Source organism: Xenopus laevis, chromosome 2S (genome assembly GCF_017654675.1).
Source record: "Xenopus laevis strain J_2021 chromosome 2S, Xenopus_laevis_v10.1, whole genome shotgun sequence".
NCBI classification, from domain to species: Eukaryota; Metazoa; Chordata; class Amphibia; order Anura; family Pipidae; genus Xenopus; species Xenopus laevis.
In genome coordinates, this window is record NC_054374.1 from 28481751 (window position 1) to 28507099 (window position 25349).

Genomic DNA, 25349 nt, shown 5'->3' on the forward strand with positions numbered 1-25349 from the left:
CAAAGCAGAAAATTGCTCCATTGATTCGCCTGTCTCGTTCTGAAGATAACTGAAGAGAAGAAGATGGCGCCCGTGAACTCTGCTGGTCATAATCTGCACAGAGGGGTAAGTAAAGAGTAAAGCTGGCCACAGACGCGAAGATTTCGTACGATCGGACTTCCCCATCTTCCGACCTGCCACTAACCATTTTGATCAAATAAAGTACAAAAGGACAGATCAGCCGATGTTCTGCCCCTGACAGCAATCGTACGAAAGTTATGTCCGACCAAAGATTGTGTCAGTCTCCCACTGAAAATCGTACAATCGGCAATACACACAGAGATATTAACGGCAGCCGACAGAAATCTTTTAAACTGTCCGATCGACCAAACGACTGATCTCCGCTGGACGAAAAATGTCGGGACTCTCCACACACGGTCTGAAAATCGTACAAATCCTCGATTCGTACGATCAGATCTTTAAGTCTATGGCCAGCTTAAAGGGGATCCGTCACCCAAAAAAATTATTCAAAATCCTATTTTATCACATTAGTCAAGCAAAATGAACTTTAATTACACTATATAAATTATTTGAATCTTGCTTCCTTCAGTCTGGGATTTCAAAATTATAGCAAGCAGGCAGCAGCCATTTTGTGGACACTGTTGTTAAGACAAGCCTTGCATCATCTCAGAATCTTGTTTGTGCACCAGAATGGGGGACCTGATGTCCATCTCCATGCACTGACTGCACAATTAAATGGTAAAGAGAACGGGGGAATGTGTGGAGAGCAGTGACATCTAGGAAGTGCTGAATGGAAAGTGAAAGTAATTGTCTGCCCCACCTCTATGCCACTGGCATAGAGGAGTGGCAGACAATATTTGATTGACAGCTGAGATTTTTAAATGAGCTTACAACAGCTATGAATGCTTTAATAAAAAAAGTAAATTGGAATTTATGTTTAATTTGAAAAGGACTTTTATTATACAGATTTTTGTGTCTGGGTGACGGGTCCACTTTAAGGGGCATTTGCCCAGGGTAGGAGCTATGCTGGGGGGGAGGGGGTCTATGGGGGTAGGGGTTTGTTTCTCCTTTAAGCACAAAACAAAAACTGTGGTACTGTGTTAGCCAGTAGAAAAAACAAATAAAAAACCAACAAATACAAGTATTGTAGAAGTGATACCTGCATCGGTTAACAATAAAAATAGATTGCAAGCTTTCTGAGCACCAAGGCCCATTTGTCAGGCAAAATACAAATGAAAGCTGGAAGGGCACAGCATATATATACTGTTAGATCAGTGAAAGGGATTCATGGGCAATAAATTAGGAAGTAACAGATAGAGATCAATTGTAGAGATAATAAAATGAATTAGGGTGGGTTGTAAATAGTCCAGGAGTCCTTGGAGCTCAGAAAGTTTGCAATGTTATGTATTTTTATTATTAGCCAAAATATGTATCACTTCTACAATACCTTTTGTATTTGTTGGTTTTTTATTTGTTATTTTGACTCTCTATAGAATTGATATGCTGTCTAGATACAGACCTTCCACTGGCCACGCCCACTTGTGTATGCCCAGCGCCTAAGGGAAGGAAGTCTGTAGAAAATATGCCCTAGAATTAAAGGGGTTGTTGAACTTTCAGTTAACTGTTGATGTAGAGATGGATGTTCTGAGACAATTTGTCTCTTTTTTCACCCCTCACCTAGCTTCTCTATCACCTATTCTCTGGCCTTTTTCTCTTTCTTCTTCCACCAATTCTCTAGCCATCATTCTTTTTCGTCTTCCACCTATCCTCTGGCCTTTTTCATCTTTGTACTTCCACCTATCATCCGGTCTACTTCTGGTCTATCCTCTAACCTTCTTGTTCTTCCACATATCCTGTGGCCCACTTTGTCTCTCTCTCTTTTCACCTCTCACCTAGCTTTCTCTATCACCTATTCTCTGGACTTCTTTTTCTCTACTCTTCCACCAGTGCACCATGTGTGTAATAAAAACCTTTTGTGCCATCTTTAAGCAGATCTTAAAAAAATGAAAATGAATTCAAAATAAAGATGTGCAATGTAAAATATGTCTAGTGAAGAAAATGACATTGCCAATGTTTGCTTTTATCCATGAAAATGTCTTCTTACCTCTTTAATGCTATTTACCCACATATATCATTGTGTTTCTTGCCTTGAGGTGCAGTGTGACCTGTTCCTGCAGGTTGTATTCATGTCTGTTTGCTTAGTCACATCTGTACAAGAGAGCACACAATACAGGGGTGAGGTGACACATTGTTCTAAGGATCAGATACACATTATTGGCTCAAATGCTCTGTACTATTGAGTTCTCAGGTTAAAGGAACAAAGAGACACCTTCTTTATAGTCACATCCCGAGGCACAAGAGGATATCTTTGTCTTCCCATCTGTAGAAACTAAATGCTGAATTTTCCTTGCGTCAGATCCATTATCATTGGTTCCGCAGAGCTATTGTTGGAGGAGGAAAAGTTATGAAATTGGTCTCCTCCTTATCTGTTAGCCCAAAACTTAAGGTGGCCATACACGGGCCGATAAAAGCTGCCGACAGACCGTGTCGGCAGCTTATTGGCCCGTGTATGGGGGCCCCCGACGGGCTTCCCCGATCGAGATCTGGCCGAAAGTCGGCCAGATCTCGATCGGATGGGATTAAAAATCCCGTCGGATCGCGGCCGCATCTGTTCGTTGATGCGGTCCCGCGATCCGACCGCCCGTTTGGTGAACGCTAGGATCCGATCGTTGGGCCCTAGGGCCCATGATCGGATCAGCCCGATATTGCCCACCTCAAGGTGGGCATATCGGAGGGAGATCCGCTCGTTTGGCGACATCGTTAGGCAAAGAGAAGGGCTGGTTCTAAAGAGCTTATTGGCTGTCATTAAACAAACGCCTTCCAACTGTTCTGATTTAGGCAAGAAAGTCCTGAATTACTGACCTCAAAACTTGTTATATGGCAGTCGTCCATTTCTTCTCCAGTCTTTGGGTTATGTAACAAGAGGGAAGAAGCTTGCATGCGCCAGTTTTTGTAACCCATACCAACCAGTCACCAGGCAATATTTAATGTTTGTCTGAAAACATGCATCTGGTAACTAAGAGGTTAATCAGGGGTGATGACAGATTTGACTTTTAGTGATGGAGGATAATCAGTTTGATGATCGGCGCCAGGAGCATGTGGTTCTGCTACTGTTTGCACCAGGGGCATCCCACGTACTCAAGATGTTCCATTGCTGAGGCATAAGATGCACGTAGCAACGTGTAACCATAATGCCTTGTGCTCCCAACTCCCTGTCTCTCCCACCCCAGACAGCATTCAGGCACCATATAACTTGTGTACTGTTCATATTCCCTTTATCTTTTCTTAAAGGGGAACTAAGCTCCCCCAAACAAATTAAAGTGATGTTGCTCATATGGCTTTTCTGATCATTTTTGTCATCTATGGCAAGAGATAAAGGGGATGTTCACCTTTAAATTAACCGTTAGTATGATGTAGTGAGTGATATTCTGAGACAATTTGCAATTGGCTTTCATTTTCTGTTATTTGTGGAGATATTTAGCTTTTTATTCGGCAATTGCAATTTCAGCAGTCTGTTTGCTAGGGTCCAGATTCCCCTGGCAGCCATGCACTATTTTGAATAAGAGACTGGAATATAAATAGGAGAGGCCTGAATAGAAAGATGAGTAATAAAAACTAGCAATAGCTATGAATTTGTAGCCTTATAGAGCATTTGTTTTTTAGATGGGGTCAGCGACCACCATTTGAGAACTGGACGTTAGAAGAAGAAGGCAAATAATTAAAAATGTATAAGAAATAAATGAAGACCAATTGAATAGCTGCTTAGAACTGGCTATGCTATAACAAAGTAAATGTTAACTTAAAGGTGAACCACCCCTTTAAAGTTGTAATTCTGGAGCAGCGAACTGTAGCACAGCGGATATATGTGCAGCAAACCTCTGTTATTTACTATGCCTAGTTCCTGGCACAAGATAGATGTCTTAGTGCCCTTGCCAATGTGATTTACAAGCTGGTACTGGGCTGCAAACTGTCTCGTCTCTGTGCAGTGGAGGGTACACATCCCCGCTGGGATTAGAGACAATGTGGCAAAGGGAGGCATCAGGTTTGGAGAAAAAGTTGAGAGTTTGGGGTGATCTCTTGGGGTACAGGGGTGCTCCCCCCAGGAGAGATATTGCTGAGTTAGTAATCCCTAGGTGACACTTGCCCAGTGCAGGGACCACAATCTGAATGGCTAAGTTACAGCACTGCTGGTTTGAGAAGCATGCAATTGATTCAGCTAGGAGAGTGGGACAGAGTACAATGCTGGGCTGAGGCAGAACCCATGGAACCTTTATACTTGTACAGTACATGAATATATATAAAATCTGAGCCTCTAATGGGTGGCTCAATTATGTGCTGACAATGTCCCTTTGGGTCGGAGCAGGGCCAGAATCCAAGCTGTTGGGTTTAATATTCCTACCCCAGACAATTTACATGTTGCGTGTGGCTGTCAGCGCCCGTCAGCGACACATTAACCTTATGCCCTGTGCAGGATTTAGTCATTGGTGCTTGTCAGCCTGGCACAGGAACTGGGACCCGCTGATAAATGGGGAGCTCTGGAGCAGAACCGATTCCAGCAGCAAAGCAAATCTCAACCTGCAGGAAGCTTGCAAATTTGCCACAGATTTATGGATTCCATTACTCTCCGGCCGCCCATCTATGAGGACACGTTGGCACCGTGGGGCTGGTGCTGAGTCCCACCATCTGGGCTTGCGTTAGGAAATACTGTCACACACCCAGGCCCAGCACTAAAATCCAAACTGAACTGGCGTCTGTCCCAATACAAAAAGTTCTGAGCTGTGTGAGTCTTAAATATTCTGTGGGAAATGGGAGGTGTGTGTGATGGATGGCAGGGCAAGGGGGATGCAAAAAAGAGGGACACAAGGCATGAATGGAAGGAAGGCAGAGGATTATGGGAAGGAGAAAGCACCCACGTAATTGAAGAGCAGGTGGAAAGCAGAGGATTATGGGATAGTAGAGGTGAGGGTGTAGATAGATAGATAGATAGATAGATAGATAGATGATAGAACCATCTATCTACCATCTATCATACAGAACCAATACAAACTGATCCTTAGAAAGAAAAGGCAAAATTATATCTTAAACAATCTCTGACAACTGGAGGATGGCCTGCAAGAAAACTCACTCTGGGAGATATGGAAACATGGGGACCTAAGTGGTGTTGTCACCTTTTCTGTAAAAAAATACTGGCCTTCCTATATATTTGTCTTTTTTCCCTATTAATAACATTGGCATCCACCATCATTTTTACCGACCAGTTCGGTAAAATACCGGCCAGGTGGCGACACTAGGGACTCCCCAATAAAAAAAGCCCCTACCTACCCTGCTTCCACCCCCCCACATAGTTAATTGCCCCTGAGAGTTTGCCCATATTTCGGCGCAGCGGAGCTCATGGGTGCCACCTTCCGGATCTCTGGTCTCTCTAGTGAGCACCGTTTTGGCGCATGCACAGTTGGAGCGGTCAGCCGGTTCATAGCAACTGTGCATGCTCCAAAAGTGCCGGAGATGCGGAAGATGACGCTCAGGAGCTCCACTGCGCTTACACTGCACCAATACATGGGCAAAGTACGGGGGGGGGGGACACAGAGGGGGGAATACCTATGGAAGTAGGTAGGGGCTTTTTTTATTGGAGGGTTTATTTCTCCTTTAAGAGAATAAAGTGTGGTTGATATTTATTTTGTTACAGAACCTTCTGTGTTAAATTATTTAATTTAGTCGCACAGCACATGTGAAGTATAGTTACACAACACCATTCCTTCACCCTTTCATGTAGCAACGACCCATCCTGTGGAGAGAGGGTCAGAATGTAACCAGTGCTCTGCCTGTTTCTCAGCCAGGCAAGGTCTAGCGTAGCCTAGATTGGGTTATATAACTACATCGGAAACATGTTTTATATTAGGCTGTTTCAAAAAACAGCAGTCCCTGCATTCTTCTTTTCCCAACTCATTGACTGCATCAAGTGAAAGATGTTTCAAGTTGTTGCTTTGAATGAGGGAACTAATATTGAGTTGTATAATCAGTGTTTCTGTGCTGTACATCTGTGTTGTATGGACTCCACCAACTTCCAACAACCTGTTCCACAATTCTTCTGCATTTCTTGCTTTTGCCTCAACCCCATCTCACCCCCCCGAACACAAGTTTTCTATTGGATTGGGGAATTGGGCAATAACGTCAATCTTGTTGATGTGGAACCAAATCCCTGGTATGGGATAAATAGGCCCAACACCATAGTATAAGAAACATCCCCATATCATGATGCTTGTGCCACGGCTTCACTCTGTACTGGGGCTTGAATTCAGTGTTTGGGGGGCGTCTGACAAACTGTCTGTGGCCCCTACACCCAAAAAGAACAATCTTGCTTTCATCAGTCCGCAAAATGTTGTGCCATTTCTTTTTAGGCCAGTCAATGTGTTCTTTGGCAAATTGTAAGCTTTTCAGCATGTCTTTTTTCCAACACTGGTACTTTGCGGGGGCTTCTTGTCGACAGCTTGGCTTCACATAGGCGCCTTCTGTTCAGAATGTGCCGGAAACTACAATTCCCAGAAGGAATAGGGTTCAGTTGTTATGGTGCGCATAGGAAGCTTTCTCGCTGTGTCTTAGCAACCGCTTATACAAAGATGGCGGCAGAGCAGCCCTCAGCCAGAGGAGCAGGTAAAGTAGGGGCCACCAGACACATGTGTGTATGTACTCCTCTTATTGTATTGGCCTAGATCAGCACAATGATATATACTGCCCAGACTGGCACTGTAGGGTCCCGGCTGTCACTGAGGGGGCAGGACATGTTCTACCCCAGACTGGTAGAGTAGGGGCCCCTATACTACCCAGACTGGCTTGAATTCAGTGTTTGGGGGCGTTTGACAAACTTTGTGAGGCCCCTACACTCAAAAAGAACAATCTTGCTTTCATCAATCCACAAAATGTTGCACCATTTCACTTTAGGCCCGCCAATATGTTCTTTGGCAAATTTTAACTCTTCATCACATATTTTTTCCACTGGGACTTTGTTGGGGACTTCTTGCCAATAGCTTGGCTTCACATATTGTAGGCACTTCTAATTGTAACAGTATCACAGACTCCAAAGTTGCAGTCACTCTTGAATGTAGCCGAAAATGTCTCTATACAGGCATAAACAACACTGAAAGGTGTGGGAAATCATCTTTTTGAGATTTGAACTTGGGTCTTCACAAGCAGACAACCAGGCACTCTAGCTGCCACACCACAGAAACCATAGCAACCAGTCCAGATGACCATAGCAGCCGAATGTCCTCTTGGGCCTCTTCATTGACTGGCAGTACTGGCAGTCTGTCTTCCGCTTAACAGAGTCAATACGAACCTGGGGTACCTCACAAAAGGGGGGCTCCCGAATGGTCAAGTGGTTAAGGGGTTGCTGGTAAAAAACCCTCCTGCCCTTTTTGGGGCGTGCCTTGCATCAGCTCGCAGTTGACCTGGTAAATTGTTTAATGATGACAGGGTTAGGCTGAAAAAAATCATTTGAGAAGCTGATTAGCGAAGGCAGCTTTTGCCGATTTACCAAGCCGTAAATATTGGTTACTCATTAATGTAGCCCACTTATAGGCCACTTGGGGGAAGAAACCAGGCAATTTGCAGTTATGTGGGGAGGCTGGTTTTTGCAGACTCTAAAGTATCACTCTTAAATGCAGCCTGAAGAAAATGACAACCCTGAAACTTCCGGGAAAGCATTCAGCCAGGATTTGAATTAGGGACTCCACGGACGAACAACCAGGTTGCAGTTGAGATGACCGTAACAACCTTTTGGACCTCTTTATTGATTGGCAGTACTGGCAGTCCATCTTCTGCCTAAAAGAGTCAATATGAACCCCAGGTATGTTAAGTATGGGGCTCCCGAATGGTCAAGTGGTTAAGGGGTAAACCCATGGACCTTTCAGGGAAGAATCCAGGCAATTAGATGCATGCGCCATAGAACAGATGTGCGCGCCGGATAGTTTTTGCCGACTCTAAAGTAGCAGTCACTCTTGAATGCAGCCTGAAGAAAACAACAACCCAGAAATGTCTGGGGAAGCATCAACCCAGGATTTGAACTCAAGACTCCAGAAGCAAACAACCAGCACAGAGCTTGTTCCTGCGGGTAAAGGTTCCAGATGACCATAACAACCGAATGTTCTCTTGGGCCTCTTCATTGACTGGCAGTCCATCTTCCGCTTAACAGAGTCAATACAAACCCCGGGTACCTTACAAAAGGGGGGGGGCTCCCGAATGGCCAAGTGATGGCCAATGACCATGATCATGAAGGTTGTGAGATCGATTGGCGCCTGTGCCGGAAACTCCAAAGCTGGATGGACGTGCAAGCTGCCCATCAAGGGGTGGAGACAAATCACAATGCCTGCCTGAGTTGAAAGCTCAGATGGTGGACAGTCAGAGTGCTGGAAGGGCAAGCTGTTGCCCTAGGTTGATTGCAAAGAGGGGGTTGGTGCAAACTCACCTATGATGGAAAGCAGCGCTCTTGCTGAAATAAATGGCTGTTGGCAGAACCCTTTGCTAAAAAGGGTTCTATTTTCTTACAGGGGATGCCCGTCTAAGCTACCCAGGAAATGTCCAGGAAATCATACTCTTGGGATTCGAACTTGGGTGTCCGCGAGCAGACAACCAGTGCTATAACCTGTCCTCCACGGAGCCTAATCCTTCTGGGGGTTGTTCCAGATGACCATAACAATTGAATGTCATCTTGGGCCTCTTCATTGACTGGCAGTGCCGGCAGTCCATCTTCCGCCTAACAGAGTCAATACGAAGGGAATTTAGATGGTGGTGTTGGGGCAGAAGGAACATGACTGGTAGTATTGGGGCAGAAGGAACATGACTGGTAGTATTGGGGCAGAAGGGAACTGCTGTTGTGGCACAATATACTGTGGCGTCCCTTGTGTTTCCTGGTCACTTGGTGTCGAGGCTAATCTAGTGTTACCTGTGTTCTCTCGGCTTTCATTTGTTCATCCTCTTACCTGAATTTCACCAAAACTCTCACCGTGGCCTGAGTGAGGATCCCTGGTGGGTCCCTGGTTATATATATATATTATTAGCGGGTCTCTTCCCCATGGTCAGATAGGAACTCCCCCATGGGAAACCAGACTCTATCTCCTCCCCGTACTTACCTGGGTACAAAACTCTGATTAGTAGCTCAGATTTACTCTCCTTCTTGCTACAGGGTGGCAGTTCCTGCCTGACCATGGGAAAGGGAACAGCCCAGAAACTGGAAGTACAAATAAGCTCTCCATCTGGTAAGTACAGGGTGGAAGATGGGATTCACTTAACTTGGGGGTGGTTGCTTGTGGGTATAATATTAATGGCTTTATAACAGTAGTTTTGTTAAATGCAAGACAACTTCAGAGGCAACTCAAGATAATGCTCCAGCCCCAGAGGAAGGGTAATGTGCAGTGGATTTGCTTGTTGCAGGGACTCCAGGGAGACCCCCATAATATTGATAGCACTTTAGTTATATAGTAATACCATACTGCATGGAGCTTTAGATTAACCCATTCATATCAGCCCTCCTCCCCCTTCAGAGCTGAGTTTTGGCAGAACAACACAAGTCAGTTCTGATTTAGTAACTAAACAATTTATTATTCCAGAACCAAACCAAAGAGCAGAACTGTCAGCAGAGCACAAAGAAGGGGAAACTTCCCGAAAATTTCTGCTACAAGTATGAAAGTCTCTGCTCCCAGCCGTACGTTACTCCAGATTCAGGAATTCTAAGTGGCGTTCTGCAGATGCTGTATCCTTTAATCTGATAATAATCTCAATATTTTACAGCTATGCACAGCCTTATGGGAAAAACATGGCGGTTCATTCTCAGGGGGGGCAGCACATGGAACCCTTGCTTGTTCTCTTTTATTCTGTGGTCACAGGTAGGGTTGCCACCTGGCCGGTATTTTACCGTTAAAAATGATGGTTGAACCCAATGTTATTAATAGGGAAAAAAGATAAATATATAGAAAGGCCGGTATTTTTTCCAGAAAAGGTGGCAACCCTAGTCCCAGGCTAACTGTATAGGGAATGATGTGCAACATATAATATATATATTCTCGGCGACGACACAGCAGAGTATAAATGTGAATGGTTGTGCAGACACTCTTTTGGTTATGACTAGACCTTGCTCTATGTGGCAGGAACCACATGCATCATCCTTAGCATAAAGACTCAGGAACAGAGATACGTGCGGAGCAGCAGCAGGACAGTTTGTACCCCTAGTACTGCACTGCTGGGCAGCCCCCATGATTTTCTAACTCATTCACAGTCTCTCAGATACTGATTGTAATCCACTAAAGGGAAAGCCACACACCAAATATATTGTAGAAATATCCTCAGATTTGGAGTCTGGCTTTTTTTGGCACTTCTTTCATTCAAAAGTTATTTCATTTCAGTCATCACTGTTGTCTGTTAATGGAAGTCGGAAGCCACCCTTGTGAGGCCTCATTACAAAGGTTGGAGCAGGTCTAGCAGAGCTTCTAATGAGCCACATCTTCCACCAGCTCCTGTTTATCATTAATATGTTTCCAGTGGGATGCCAGGTTCAAGTTGTGGGTACAAGTCAAGATCAGACAGGCCTGGCAGAGGGGCAAACTGGAACTTTAAACATAGGTGTTTCCCAGAACTTTTCCACTTGGCCCATTGGCCTTTATCTGTGCTCCTGACCAGATATAAGGATCTAGATGTTTTTATAAAGTAATAGGGCCGTGCAACATAACTCTCCTCTATGGAAGGAATGGCTCTATAGGAATGCAAGGGAGCGGACATCTCAAGCCAACACAAGAGGGCAGCACGTCACCATCACTGACCGCATCTAAAAAGCAAAAAAAAAAAGCAAAAGTAGCAATAACAAATGCATTGTTATTGCTACTTTTTATTACTCATCTTTCTATACAGACCTCTTCTATTCATATTCCTACATTCATACTCCACATCATACTAACAGCTAACTCAAAGGTGAACAACCCTTTTAATGCAATACAGCAATATCTGTTAAAAGTAATAAACACATGATTCCATCACGTTCTCCCCTAGGATGGATATGACTCCAGCTTCCTCTAACTGTGTGAGTTTTTAGACCTGCAGGATCAAACAGGAGAGATATCTAACAGGAGGGACGAACCCCTAACTATTCTCGTAATAAAATAATAAAATAAAGAAAAGTTAAGCCCAAGTTCCACGTGTGGGTGTTTTTGACAACTCAGTTTTCCCAAACAGTAGGATTTACTAATTAGACTCCTGTGTCCTATTATTGTTATTGCTTATTTGAAATTGGTAACTTATGGTAGGATGGCTGACCCTAGGGAAGAGAGCAGCCATAGCAGGGCCAGGCCAAGGTATTTTGGCACCCTAAGCAAGGGCTTCAATCAGTGCCCCCACTCAGTCCTGCATTACCATTTCCCATCTTACTATTCATATTGCCCCCTGCACCTGTGCCAGCACCTATCATATCACCATTTGTACCTGTGCCAACGACAGTCAGTTTGTCAGATTCCCCTCAAGACCCTAATCTGTACCTGTGCCAGCAGGATCCAAAACATCCACAATGTTGCCCCCAAATTTGTATTTGTGCCAACAGGTGGCAAAAATCCAATATATTGCCCCCAAATATGTACCTGTGCCAGCAGCTGCTAAGAGGGAGGTGGGGAGTGCTTCTGGCTGCAGTACGAATCACGGGCAAGAGAGGATTGGAACAGGTGGTTTATAAAATTAAAAACTATTAAAGGCCCTGCAAACTGCGGTTTAAAAGAAAAAGAAAATTTCTCTTAAGTGTGCCCCCCCATGATTGCACCCTAGGCGGGCACCTACTCTGCCTGTCCCTAGTTCCGGCCCTGAGCCAGAGCAGCAGCAGAATGGCAGAAAATTGGAGAAGTATTGGTGAGGGCGATGAGAATCCTGTTTCAGGCTGTCCTATGCACAGTGCCCCAGGCAACCCAGCTGGCCATTAGCTTAGATTACAGAGACCAAGAGGAAACTTATAGAAGTGACCTGCGAGCAGACACGGAAGTTGGAGAAGATGAATGAGCTACTCAAAGAGAAGAAGGTCCTAGAGGCAAAGCTTGATGCTCTCCAAACTGCTGTGGTACGAGGGACTCAGCCCCATTCCTATTGGTCGTTTGTTCAAATCCCATTACCCCATGAACAGGCCGTATGCGCCTCAGCCTCGTACCCCCATGATGAAAGTACCCATAAGAACTTCATGTGGCCAGGTTGTCTTTAAAAGGCTGCTATCCCTATGATGTCAAAACGTGCAATTTAACGGAATGTACCCAACAGTTATAATGGCACCAGGGCATGGGGGGCAGGGATTAATGTGATTGAAATCTGTGATTCTCTATAAAATAGGAATGATAATAATGAGTAGATTATTGATACATTATATAGCGACAACTTTGCTTTCACATCAGCCTCTGACAGATCAGAATTTACAATCTAAATTTCTTACGTGTCACATACATACACGCAATGCCACAAGGGACCACAGACCTCAGTGGCCCCTTGTGGCATTGCGTGTATGTATGAGGAAAGTGGAGAACTCCCTTTAGAGAATCAAACCAACGGCCCCAGTTCTGTGTGGCAGTAATGGAAACCCCCCCCTCCCCCGTGACCTTGAGGTTTGGAACATACAGTACTTCTTGCACTTTACTTCCATTTTGTGACTTGTTAGACATTTCTGTTCAATTTACTCCCTGGGTCCCTTATGAAAGTCGTTGTAGTCAGCATCGCACCTCTGTATCTCACACGTTTGTCTTTGTGGTGCCAGGGAGAAGAGTTCAAGGGGCCACACAAAACAGAGATAAAGGAGCTACAAAGGGGGGGACTGTTATGGGACCACCTTGTGCCTAGACATCATCCTTTCTTATCATTCCTGTGCTCATATTCCTGATTAAACTAATGACTGTGTGTTTAGTCTGTGCCTGGTTCATTACAGTGTTTGCTGAGGATTATGGGTTTGCAGTTCTGCAATGTATATTCCCCCCATTCCCTCTCATTTATACTCACTCCATTCCCTCTCATTCTCTTATATATTCCTCCTCATCACATTTCTCTCCTCACAGTAATTTCATACCTCCCAACTGTCCAGTTTTTCACGGGACAGTCCCAATTTTGACAGCTCAACCCGCAGTCCCGAATTTGTTAGTGAAATGTCCTGACTTTCTCTTTGATCTCCTGCAGTGAACAGCCAGAAAAAAATACAAAGTGTCTAACTTAATTGGCTTTTGGCAGAGAGCCCAGAATAGATACTTAGCTACTTTTGTAACAATCTAAGATAAGTGGGTCTCTTGGAAGAATTTAGACTCACGGCTTAAGGGGCAATTCACCTTCATTAGCAAAACTGTAAAACCACAAAAATGTGTTCAAACTTTCATAACCTGGCAAATTTTGTAAAATCTACATGGTAATTACGGGGTGTGGCCACAAAATAGGCGTGGTCAAAAAAAAATTTCCAAAATGTTGGGAGGTATACAGTATTAAAAAAAAGGTATTGTGGGAAAGGAATAAGCCTGTGTGCTGGAAAGTCTTGATTTTCTCTGCACTGAACAGCTAAAAAAAGAAACAAAGTTTCTAACTTAATTGGCTTTTGGCAGAGAGCCCAGAACAGCCAGAGATTCAGATAAGATACATTTGTAACAATTCTGAGATAAGCAAATAAGTAATTGTAACAATTTAGATAAAAGTCTATTGGGAGAAGCTTAAAGGGCAAAATTACAGTTTAAAGGGAAATTCTTCATTAGCAAAATTGTAATAACTGAAAAAAAAACACAGGAATATGTTCAAACTTTCATAACCTGCTAAATTTTGTAAAACGAACATGGTAATTAGGGGGTGTGGCCACAAAAATGGATTTGGTCAAAAACATTTTGCGAGCTACACAAGCCAATTTTTTGTCCCTCTTTTTCTTTCCAAAATGTTGGGAGGAATGATCACTGGAAGTATCAGGGAAGCCTGACTAAGCCTACTGGCCATGCAGTATACAGCCCATCCTGACTCCTCCTATTTAATAGAACATGGCTTCCAGCTGTTCCGCCAGTCTCCTCTGTCCTCTACATATATTTCCACTGGCAGAGTAAAGTCTCACTGATGGGTGCAGGGGTCGCCCCGACATTCGTAAATATCTTTGTCCATCCAATCTGTTTGTAAAAAAATGACATGATAGTGGGGGGGCCACATATTGATGGGGGGCCTTGAGATGGATGGAGAACAAAACTGTTGTTAAAGGAAAATGTTGTAAAAATGTTGTATTTGTGGCGACTAATTCACAGAACAATTTCCCCCCATTTTTCCTAATGGCAGGAATAATTTCTCCTTCCTCTTACTGTTTAGCAGGTTCCATTATAGCGTGTGCCTTAGTCATGCTGCTCCAGTGGCGGGCCACCAGGTGGCAGTATCATCTGCGCTACAATTCCACTCTACGTGGACATGAAAATCTAAACTGGACTCTTAACAGATAAGTAAACCTTTAAAATAAGTGAATGTAAAATGGATGAGAATACTATTCTAAGCACTTTATAACATTGACATTCATTGATTATTTTCTTTTGATTCCAAGATATTAAGGGATACATGAGTACTTGATTGAATTCAGTTATAACAGCTCCACCTGCTGGTCAATTCCCAACCATGACGTAGTGGAGGAAGATGTCAGCAGAAAGAAAGAGTACATGATCCCTGAATAGTTGAAACATGCAAAGTGAAGCCGTCTGAAATCAAAAGGTATTTACTTGTCTCATGCCATACACACAGCACTGCCTAGATATCAAAATAAGAGTTTTGATTCTCCCATAAGGCATCATGGGCGGAGACATGCGAATCACTCCTTTATGTCCATTTGGCCAACTATAGTTGAAAGAAACTTTGAAAGCAGCAGGCAGCTATTTGTGTTCCACCGTGGAACTACATTTGGATTGGTAGCCATCTTGGATTTGCAAAGCTCCTGAGTGGGGCCCCTGTGTTCTTTGGTAGAAACAACCAGGGACGGAACTAGGGGTAGGCAGAAAAGGCAGGTGCCTAGGGTGCAAAGATAGGGGCGCCAAACATGGGGTTGATTAAAATAATGGTTGATTCCAATGTTATTAATAGGTAAAAAAGATAAGTATATAGTATATTGTCGCATTGGAAATTAAAAAAAAATTATTGTATCTCCAGCGCATCCCCGGTGTTTTTGAACCAATATGGGTGTGGTTGGGCAGCATGCCCCCCCCCAGGTGGCCTTTCCACAAATCCGGGCCTGGGGGCCCCCTATACCTCCTGGCCCCCCTGTAGCCACAGGGTCTGCTTCCTCTGCAGTGACGCCCCTGACAAACAGGGTAATATATGGGATTAGTGCAAGATGGGGACTGAGAGGGGCCCTTTCTAATTGGGTATTTCTAATCTCTTAACCTCAATGTCTCACCTTCCCCATTTCAAACTCAACGATGGTACCTTGGGTACTTTTTTGTTTTTATTTGGGACATTTACTTTATTATATACCCAGAGGCGTAACTACAGAGGAAGCAGACCCTGCGGCTGCAGGGGGGCCCAGGAGGTACAGGGGGCCCCATGAGGCTCTCATTGATGAGCAATTTGAACATATATTGGTAAAACAGGACAAACACTGGATATGTTGGGGGCCCTAAAATTAATTTGCTATGGGGCCCAGCAACATCTAGTTACGCCACTGTATATACCTGGGCAACATTCTGACACTGGGTGCATAAGTAGCGTATGAATCTGTGCTGGGCTGGATCTTATTTGCCGATGATTAATTTGTATAATTAGTCTCTTTTCTAACTGTAATAATTGTTATTGTTACCAATGAAAGCTCTGACCCAGTAGCATAACTAGATGTTACTGGGCCCCACAGCAAATTTATTTTAGGGCCCCCAAATTATCCAGAGATTGCCCTGTTTTACCAAGATATGTTGAAATTGCTCTTTAAGGGACCCCCTATACCTCCTGGGTGCAGCTGCAGGGTCTGCTTCCTCTGTAGTTACAATCCTGCTCCGACCCAATCCCGAGGATTCACTACCCAGAATTCTCTGCTGCAGCAGGTTGTGGCCCCGTGTAGGACTGGGGAGTGGAAGCAGGTGTAGAACTGGAGGGCACATATGGCCGGCACATAAAGCTGAAGGTGGCTCCGCACACACATGGTATTTACACAGGTTGTGCTTTATGGAGCAGTTCTGTTCATTAGGGATCATTAGGCACGTGGGGCCACAGACTGACTCTGCTTTCCCTTTATAGGGGGGCTCAGAGCGCAGAATGGGGGGCTGGAGCACAACGATTTATTTTATTCTGCCAGTGAATTGGAACTTGCAAAACAATTGTTCTACCACCCACAAACTCACTGGGTTCTGCCTGTGAATAAATCCGCTGCACCCCCCCCCCCCCACATCACTGTATGCGACTGGTGATGTGGTGAGTAAATGGGGCAACATTTGCTCCTGGGATCCCAGCTGACACCCGGGACATTAAAGGGACACTAAACCCAACTATAAAGCTGTCCCACGGCACCCCCTACTGCTCTATAAAAAGTGAGGAAAAAAAACTTAATTACACATGGAAACCAATTGTCCAATGAGAATTCAACTGAGCAAAAGCTTATTACTGATGCAAGAGATTTGACCAATCAAATTCCTGATTTCCCATGATGTTTCTGTATAATAGGGATTTATAGGAATGTCAGTGGCTCTATAAAGAATAAATATGATTTTGAGTAAGAGCTCAGATTGGTGCTGAGGAAGATATAAATGAAGGACTGCCAGGAGTGTTTGTGTTGGCAGGAGGGCCCCCCATAGGATAAAGGGGAATCCGGAGTCCATTCCAGGCCTGTGTTTGCTCAGAGTCAATTGAAATGAGCTTAGAAGGTGCCGTTAAACAAACAGCTCTCCTGCACTAATTCTCCCACCCTCCCTTCTGCTTTCTTATTGCACCATAAGGATAGGGGGGTCTAATGATGGAGATGAGCACATGGGGGGGCTGTAATGGGCTGATCTCTCTCTCTCTTTAACCCTTTCAGCAGAAGAAAGTCTCCCAATTGAAAAGGAATGCACAGCTGCGATTGTTTGGGGCCTTTAAAGGGGATGTTCGCCTTCCAAACAGTTTTTTTCAGTTCAGTTGTTTTCATAGTGTCCCCGAGAAATAAAGACTTGTTTTCAATTACTTTCTATTATTTATTATGATTATTATAATTTATAGTTTTTTTTCAAAATCTAAGTTTAAAGTTGAATGTCCCTGTTTCTGGTGTTTGAGTCTGCTCAGTAATTCAGGTGCAGACTCTAAACATTTATCCATTAGTTGCTCCATTTCTCAGTAGGATCTATGGGGAATATAAGTGCAACTATTGTATCAATTCTGCTGCCTTTAATGAAACTCAGCGATTCTGCTCAGTAGAGCCAAACACAATGATCGATTAAATGTATCAATTTTGAACAGTTTACAGGGTCGGCGACCCCCTGCTCTAAAGGTGAAAATTAGACTTTACACTATAGAAAGTAAATGGAAAAAGTTGGAACTGGAACTATCTGAAAACAACTAGGTGTTTGAAGGTGAACACCCCATTTAAAGGTTAAAGCTCCCCATAGACGCAGCGATTCTTCTTCTTGCCGAACGACCGATTTTAGGGAAGTCCGACCAATCCTTCGAAATTATCGTGCGGTTAGTGGGATTCGAACGATCGTACATCGTATGATTTTTCAGCCGACATCTGTCAGGAAATTGATCGGCCAGGTCAAAAAATCTTTGTTGGTCCCAGTGCAATCTATCTATGTTTGCAGGGCCAAGCAGGCAGCTCCCCTTTGTTTTCCTGGCAAACTGGTCTTTTTAGTTGATGGTCAATTCGTACGATCGTTCTGAGAAAATCGTGGTCTCACGATGAGGATTGGATCTTTTAAAAATCTCAACATCTATGGCCAGCTTTAATTAAAATTAAAGTAATGACTACATTGAAGGTATGGGAAGGTGAAGATCCCCAAAAAAACTAAATTAAGTCGCTTATTTAACATGGTTACTCCTCCCCCAGACATTTAACTCTAAAAGGTCCTGTCCTTCCTACGTTTGAATATTAACTTGTAGCTGGTTGCTAGGATCCCTACTACCCTAGCAACCAGCCAGTGGTTTAAAATACATAATGCAGAAAGTGATTAGATGACTGATTCGAAATCTGCTACTAATAGTAACCCATCAACATTTGATTAGTTCCACTAGGGACTTACTTACTGATCTTATTGTCTGTACTTGCTGCTCCTGGGCTGTTCTCCTTCTCATGGTCAAACAAGAGCGAAGTGAATCAGTCTCCCCCAGTACCTAACCAGATAAAAAGCACATATTCTCTGTCCTTCCAGCACCTGGGCTGTTTTCTTTCCTATGGTCCGGCAGAGGATGGGGCTAAACAAACAAAGGCACATTCAGTTCTGCATTGATTCTGCACCAAGGAAATGCCAAAGCCAACCTGCTGCCCTGAATGACACTGGAGGTGGTGGGATTGGGTAGTGCTTGTTAATATGATCAGCGGGATCACCATAAATGTCAGGTCTAAACAGGGGGTGCAGCTGTATAAATAAAAATGTGACGCATGTGATGGACTTTGCATATGAAATAATAAGTATGAGCTCTTGCACCTTAACACACGGCAGACTTTGGGACCCTCACTTGTGCTGCTGATACACGGCTGTTAATCACATTCCTTCAGTCTCTCTGCGAGAATCTTGTGTGGTCTGGCAGAACCGCCTCAATAGTAGTCTCATCTCCATAGTTTTAGGCTACGGTCAGACGAGGCTGTTTGTAGGGCAAGAAACTGCAAGACCGATTCGTACAGTCTCAGAACCTGCAGGCATGGCATCGGCCTGGGTCCAGAGTCAACACAGAGCGGATTTCAGCACAAGAACTCTAGAAAATGCATTTTTTGCACAAAAATCTGCTCTATGCAGTGTTGGGCTGGCCCACAGGGATACCAGAAAAACTCCCGGTGGGCCCAGGTGTCAGTGGGTCCTCTTGTTTCTAAACATTTGGTCTATTTCATGGTCATTCCCTATTTCTTTATGGGGAAAAAGGCTTAACAATGGGAGAAAATTTTAAGTATGTATATAAAAGACTAGGAGAGTAAAGAGGTTGAGTGAGTAGAGGAGAAATAATAGTTTGGAAAGGTCCACTGTCTAAGGTTTTCTGGTGGGCTCACGGTCTTAGGTTTTCTGGTGGGCCCAAGGTCTAAGACTTCCTGGTGGGCCCCTGGCATCCCAGTCCGACACTGGCTCTATGTGTCTGCACCCAAGCCAACACCGTACCTGCAGGTTCAGTAAAGTCTTGGACAGGCTTGGACTGGCAATCTGTGGGTTCTGCTGTAAGATGCCATAGAAAGTGACTATTAAGTGGGCTGGTGGGGGCTGTTTGGGCCACTTTGTACTAGGAATGCCAGGGCCTATTTTGAATCCCAGTCTAGTACTGGCCTTGGAATGGGGTGGGGGGGAGGTTGACCTCAGGCTGAGAATCTGCCATGTCTGCCCATAGCCTTTGCTGCCTGTCCAGTGATTCCTGAACTGTAGCATTAACCCCAAGAGGGGCACGCACACCTCCCCCCTCCGACATAGTGCTGGGAATCAGCTTGGCCACCACCCCGTTAAAACTGGGCACATCTAATAAGGCTAATTAGCCATTTGTTTTTGATTTAAATAAATGACATCAGCACTGTGCTTCTAATCAGCCTGGGGGGTTTAGGGCTCTTGCATATGGGCATTTTTTGCTGCGCTCCCCTGCATCTGAACACAAGAAAGCGGAACGCAGGAGAACGCAGCAAAAAGAGCCCTTATAAGCGGCCTGTTATCACTGTGGCTTGGAACCCCGACATCCAACAAGGGAATTAATGTCACAATTGTGTCTTTCAGGGTCGCTGTGCCAAGTAAATGTTATATACGGCTCCCGGATGTCACAGAGTGTGAAATCCAGCAGTATTGCATCACAATTGTGACATCACTTGTTTTATAAAGAATATGTGAGTACCAATCCAAGAAGCATATGGTAATGATCTTCCTGCTGTTAGTGAGGTACACTACATCCACTAACAGTCTGCTGTTTGTCTCTGAACTACAGCTCCCAGCATCCTCTGTGAGCTGCAACTTGTAGTTAAAGTAACTAAGCAGAATATCATATCAGAGATCCAGTCTTGGGCCACAGAACCAGCTGGAGACTGTCCTTCTGCATTGAGAATCCTGCCGTCTCAATATGGTCAGAGCTAGAGGTGCCAAACTGCTTCCTTTGTGGTAATACTGAGCAGCTCATGTTATTTTCTCCTCCCTCCCCTTCTGTGTTTTTATAGTATCAAGTGAGCAATTTGATCTCCCCAAGGGATATTGGGAATGTGGCCCAAAAACATAGGGAAAGTGCCAGGTCCTATCAACAACAAATGGTGTAAATGGCAGGAGGGTGACATGGGACCCTGTTTATTTAATGAAGGGTCAATAGCAAGGCTCCGCCCCCTCTCTTCTTAAGGGCTTGGATGTTTATCCCCTGCGATGCCGCTGCTTATTCTAGCAAACCCACCTTTAGCCAGTTTATCCTCTGCTTTTATCCCCATTGCAATGCCATGTTGTTTGCCTCAGTAACTGCAGATCATTTAGAGCAACCGTATTGTCTCCGAATCATCCACGGAATGAATGTGACCAGCAAGTGAAGTTGCACATTCTCCCCCTCTAGCGGCTGCACTGGCAGATCCATTAGATTGTTTCAAGGAAGGGCTGGATGTCTTTTTTAGCAAGAAAATTCACACTGACCAGTATTAATATTTTAGTAAAATGTTGGATCGAGAACCGTGGCTCAGTGGGATCAGTTCTGGTCTGGACAGGGTGTGATACAAGGAGTTTGTGTTGCTTCAGGTTCTCCATATTGTAAGTGTTACTCATGAGTGAGAGAATTCTTACAGACCAATGTCTGTGCAAACTGGATCTGGTAGTGGTTGGAAGTGGGAACATTATGCTCCCAAATCCAGACAAATCACATAGGCCCAATCCACATGCCTATATACAAGTAAAAGCTAAAAGCTTCTAGGAGCAATGTGGTTGGACAGTTTGGTCGCAGTTTTTAATTTGGCAACTGGAGGGCACCATTGAGTTTTTGGATGATTCTACATCTAAATGTATTAATATGCAAGGTATGGCAGCGCCCGCACATTGGCACAAATACGATTATGGTTTCAAAGGTTGCACTTAATCCTTGACTGGTAGGCACAGCGCTGCATTATTGCAAGGGAGAGATGGTGCCTATAGTAACAGTGGGATAATAGTCTCTGGGAAGGGAATGTGACTGTAGGATATCAGGTATAGTAGGGAGAGATGGTGCCCATAGTAACAGTGGATAATAGTCTCTGGGAAGGGAGTGTGACTGTGTTATAGCAGGTATAGTAGGGAGAGATGGGGCCTATAGTAAAAGTGGAATAATAGTCTCCAGGAAGGGAGTATGACTGTGGGATAGCAGGTATAGTAGAAGAGATGGTGCCTATAGTAGAAGTAGGATAATAGTCTCTGGGAAGAGAGTGTGACTGTTGGATAGCAGGTATAGTAGGAGAGATTGTGCTTATAGTAAGAGTAGGATAATAGTCTCTGGGAAGGGAGTGTGACTGTAGCATAGCGGGTATAGTAGAGAGAGATGGTGCCTATAGTAACAGTGGGATAATAGTCTCTGGGAAGGGAGTATGACTGTGGGATAGCAGGTATAGTAGGGAGAGATGGTGTCTATAGTAACAGTGGGATGATAGTCTCTGGGAAGGGAGTGTGACTGTGGGATAGCAGGTATAGTAGGGAGAGATGGTGCCTATAGTAGCATTGGAATAATAGTCTCTGGGAAGGGAGTATGGCTGTGGGATAGCAGGTATAGTAGGGAGAGATGGTGAATATAGTAACAGTGGGATGATAGTCTCTGGGAAGGGAGTGTGACTGTGGGATAGCAGGTATAGTAGAGTGAGATGGTGCCTATAGTAACAGTAGGATAATAGTCTCTGGGAAGGGAATGTGACTGTAGGATATCAGGTATAGTAGGGAGAGATGGTGCCTATAGTAACAGTGGGATAATAGTCTCTGGGAAGGGAGTGTGACTGTGGGATAGCAGGTATAGTAGGGAGAGATGGTGCCTATAGTAACAGTAGGATAATAGTCTCTGGGAAGGGAATGTGACTGTAGGATATCAGGTATAGTAGGGAGAGATGGTGCCTATAGTAACAGTGGGATAATAGTCTCTGGGAAGGGAGTGTGACTGTGGGATAGCAGGTATAGTAGGAGAGATGGTGCCTATAGTAACAGTGGGATAATAGTCTCTGGGAAGGGAGTGTGACTGTGGGATAGCAGGTATAGTAGGGAGAGATAGTGTCTATAGTAACAGTGGGATAATAGTCTCTGGGAAGGGAGTGTGACTGTGGGATAGCAGGTATAGTAGGAAGAGATAGTGCCTATAGTAACAGTGGGATAATAGTCTCTGGCATTGCTAAGAATTGTAGTTTAGGAATAAAAGGATTGACCATTGTACTATAAGCAATGGGATCCCATAAAAGTCGGCCCCAGAGCCAGGTGCAGTTTATCATTGAGGCTGGGGTGCGAGTAGGTGGGTGGGCTGCATATCTGGGCTGTTACTATGCTAGTAATGGGAATTGGCCGTGGGGATCTGACAGAATTGCTGGAATAGAAGCTGAAATAATTTGATTTTATGGGGGAAAAGGTTAAAGAAAGGAATGAAAACTTGAAGCTGTGAAATCCTTATATGGAGCCAGTGAGTCAAATAACACAGATCAGCGCAGACCCCCCTATACCTCTGTACCACCAACAACTGGATCCATTTGAATATAGTGAAAACATCAGACAAAGCCGTGTAGCCTCAGTGAACTAAATGTCACGTCTTGTCCCGGTCCTGTAATTGAACTTACAATCCCTGCCATAAAGCAAGACCAGGATACTGTGTGATGTCCAGAAAGGAAGTACAGATAGTCACATGATCAGAGGCGAAGCTATAAAACGTAATATAACTGATTAAATATGTTTAAATGCTTCAACCAGCATTTAAGAAAAGAAGAAAAGATGGAATGTACTCAGGGTACTTTGTTTTCTATTTGCCCATCCCTGGGGGAATTCGATTATTTGAAGATTTTTAGGATTTAAAAGGGGTTGTTCACCTGTGAATTAACTATTAGTAAGTTAGAGAGAGGGATATTCTGATATAATTTGCAAATGCTTTTCATTTTTTATTATCTGTGGTTTTTCATTTATTTAGCTTATTATTCAGCAGCTCTCCAGTTTGTAATTTCAGTAGCTAGGGTGCAAATTCCCCTAGCAACCATGCACTGATTTAGATACGAGACTGGAATGTGAATAGGAGAGGCCTGAATAGAAAGATGAGGAATAAAAAGCAACAATAAATGTGTAGCCTTACAGAGCATTTGTGTTTAGATGGGGTCACTGACCCCCATTTTTAAAGCTGGAAAGAGTCAGACGAAAAAGGCAAATAATTAAAAAAAAACTATAAAAAATAAATAATGAAGACCAATTGAAAAGTTGCTTAGAATTGGTCATTCTGTAACATATGAAAAGTAAAACACCCCTTTAAGATGATTTTATTTTACTCTAATTATACCCAGAGCCAGTCAAGGAATGTTAATATAATCAGAGAAAACTGTAGAGCCAATGGGGCGACCGCCCACTTCATCACCTTAAATCTTGCCCCACTATCACCATCTTGCCCTACTATGTCTGCAGTCCCCAGGGTGGCAGGGCCCTCCCATGTGTAGGGCCCAGGACAGTGCCACCTAAATGCACAGTTCTGATTGGACGGTCCCTATCTGTGATACACAAGGGGCTGTGGGGCCCCTCTGGGCAATGGCAGGTTACTGTGGGCACTGACAGATGAAGAAGAAGGAGAGTGATGGGCCTGATTAGCATATGAGTAAAGGCAGCTTGGCTTTCTCAGGGCTGCAGCACAATGGGGCCCACAGCAGAGAGCGAGGGGAATGGGGGCTGGGGGTGCTTGGAAGGGGGGGCTATTTCTTTGGAAGAAAAGGGGAAGCTCGGGGCCCAATGTTTCCTACTGAGCCTGCGGCCGGGGCCCAGACCTGAGCTGTCACATATAAATCTCAGTGACATCCCGTAACTAATTGCAAGCAATGGGCCCCTTAGTGTGCAGAGCATTACCCACAGTCCTCTGTGCCGGGGGGCGGGGGGGGGCTAGAAAATACCCTCTTTGTTTTCAGCGCATTGTGTGGGACTTTAATTGACTTTTCAGACACTTCCAGTTAATAAAGGGCAAATAATCCCTGTGCATATCCCTTTCTCTCCTTCCAAAGAAAAACACATTTTCTCATTTCTTTCCTTTTGTATCAAACCTGCTTTGTGTGTTTGCCTGAAGCGTTTGTCAAACAGGGACCCCAAGGGTCCCAGCCTCATAAAAAGCCATCCAACTCTACAGGTGCTGTTGAACTACAACCCCCATCACTTACATAGTAACATAGCTGTCCTACCCAATACTGCATATAGTATATTGTGTGCACCCCAAGAGTTTCATTGGCTGCCCCTGTTTCATGGTAATGGATTACTTGTGCACAATGAGCCTATGGCCACTAGGGGCAGCTTTTTTCTGCCTATAGGGATATATGGTCACGGAACTCCTCAGGGACTTATAATATCCTTATATTTTACAATAGGGGGTACTTTGTTCACCATATATAGTGAAGCTGTGATTTTGGGGGTTTGGGGAGCAGGTGGATTTTGCAGAAAGGGAAATGTACGTGGGAAGCAGAATTAGGATAATTGGGGTCTCGGTTGGAAGTGGTGCTGTTGGGGGGGGGTGCAGAGAACTGCGCCTCGCTCTAAAGCCTTTCCCTGTTCCACAGAGAGGCCCAGATAATGGAGCTCATTTATACACCCCAGCAGGAGGGGTCCCCCTTTCTCATTTCTCCACTTTCTCCAACACCCCCTTCTTTAATTTTATTTCATTTCTTGTCACAGGGCCACATATAATCAATTAAGGGCTGAATGAGCGGGGAGGGAAGGACAGAGGCTGAGCGGGGGGGGGTTTCCCATTCAGAAAGAGATTTTATACGGTTATCAGTCAGCTGGTAAATGCCTGAGCTCCGGCCTGATAAAGGACCTGTACAAATGGGCTGCCCAAGCCCAGCATGGAGCCTCGGGCCCCTTCTCACCATTATCTTGAGCCGTCTGTCACATCAATGGCCTTAGAATACTGGAGGCCGGAGAGCGGGGACTGTCCTCTTCTTTCTCACACCTCTCTGCAGGTTATTAGCTATTAGTCCCCAGGATACAGAGTTTTCCTAAAACTTACTG